Below are 1,671 nucleotides of genomic sequence, written 5' to 3'. Positions count from 1 at the left end.
ATTCTGTTGACCAGGCTGGAGTGCAGTGGTGCAGTCTCGGCTCACTGCAGCTTTAACCTCCCAGGCTAAAGTGATCCTCCCATCTCAGCCTCCCGAGTATCTAGAACCACAGGCACACACCACCACACTAGGCTAATTTTTAAATTTTTTGGTAGAAATTAGGTTTCACTATGTTGCCCAGGCTGGTCTCAGGCTCCTGGACTAAAACCTCCCAAAGTGTTGGGATTACAGGCATGAGTCACTGCTCTACTTTTATTCTGTTTTTGAGATGGAGACTGGGTCTGTTGCCCAGGCTGGACTGCAGTAGCACAATCTCAACTCACTGTGACCTCCATCTCCTGGGTTCAAGAGATTCTCCTGCCTCAGTCTCCTAAGTAGCTGGGATTACGGGTGCCTGTCACCACACCTGGCTAATTTTTGTGTTTTAGTACAGATGAGGTTTTGCCATGTTGGCCAGGCTGATCTTGAACTCCTGACCTCAGGCGATCCACCCACCTTGGCCTCCCAAAGTGCTGGGATTACAGGCATGAGCCACTGTGCCCAGCTAACTTTTATTTTTAATAAAGATTAGATTTTGATTTAGAAACTTTATGACAAAATAGTGAATGACTCAACACAGGCTTATCTTACTCAACTCAAAAATGTCTGTTATTTTAGTCCCAAAATCTCACTATTAAAACTGTCTTACAGTGGTTACCTGGAGGGAATGGACATGGGGACTGGGAAGGAAAATACACTTTTCATCTTATATATGTCTATGTTGAATTTTTAAAAAACTTATGAACAAATACATATTTTTTTCAAATAATAAAACTGTGAAAATATAAAACTAATAATAATTATGGAGACAGTAAAAAGATTGGGAGAAGAGAGGGAGAAATGAGTAGGTGGAGTAGAGGGATTTTTAGGGTGATGAAACTACTTTGCATGACACTGTAATTTATTATGTATGATACCGTAATTTACTCTGTACGATACTGTGTTTTATTCTGTATGAAACTATAATTTATTCTGTATAATACTATAATCTATTTATAAAAACAGAACATGCAACACAAAGAATAAATCCTAATGTAAACCCTGGATTTTAGTTAATAATAATATATTAATATTGGCTTATCAATTTTAATGTTCCAGATCAATGCAAGATGTTAACAGGGGAAAGGAAGAGGGGGTGCAAGGCGGGGGAATATGGAATTTTCTGTACTTTCTGCTCATTATTCTGTAAACCCAAAACTGCTCCAAAAAAAGCAGTTTTAATTTAAAAATTTTAAAACTATTGATTTTTAAAATAGTTATATTATTATTATTTTTTGAGACAGAGTCTCACTCTGTCACTCAGGCCTGGAGTGCCGTGGCGCGATCTCAGTTTGCTGCAATCTCGGCCTCTCAGGTTCAAGTGATTCTCCTGCCTCAGCCTCCCGAGCAGCTGGAATTACAGGCTGGTGCAACCATGCCCAGCTAATGTTTGTATTTTTAGTAGTGATGGGGTTGCACCATGTTGGCTAGGCTAGTTTCGAACGCCTTACCTCAGGTGATCCACCTGCCTCAGCCTCCCAAAGTGCTGGGATTACAGGTGTGAACCACTGAGCCCAGCACCTATATTAATTTTTAAGTTAATCTTTCAAAATAGTTCTTTCTTTTTTTTTTTTTTTTTTTTTTTTTTTTTTT

At 39.1% G+C, this 1,671-nt stretch overlaps 1 protein-coding gene across 1 annotated transcript in view; it reads right to left on the bottom strand.

Moving 5' to 3' along the window:
* Nucleotides 1–1,671, bottom strand: part of LOC108285591 (mitochondria localized glutamic acid rich protein) — a 17,680-nt gene that overhangs the window by 10,027 nt on the left and 5,982 nt on the right. The window lies entirely within an intron of this gene.

The sequence above is a fragment of the Cebus imitator genome, unplaced genomic scaffold (genome assembly GCF_001604975.1).
Source record: "Cebus imitator isolate Cc_AM_T3 unplaced genomic scaffold, Cebus_imitator-1.0 Scaffold303, whole genome shotgun sequence".
NCBI classification, from domain to species: domain Eukaryota; kingdom Metazoa; phylum Chordata; class Mammalia; order Primates; family Cebidae; genus Cebus; species Cebus imitator.
This window is presented reverse-complemented; position numbering and strand designations above follow the sequence as displayed.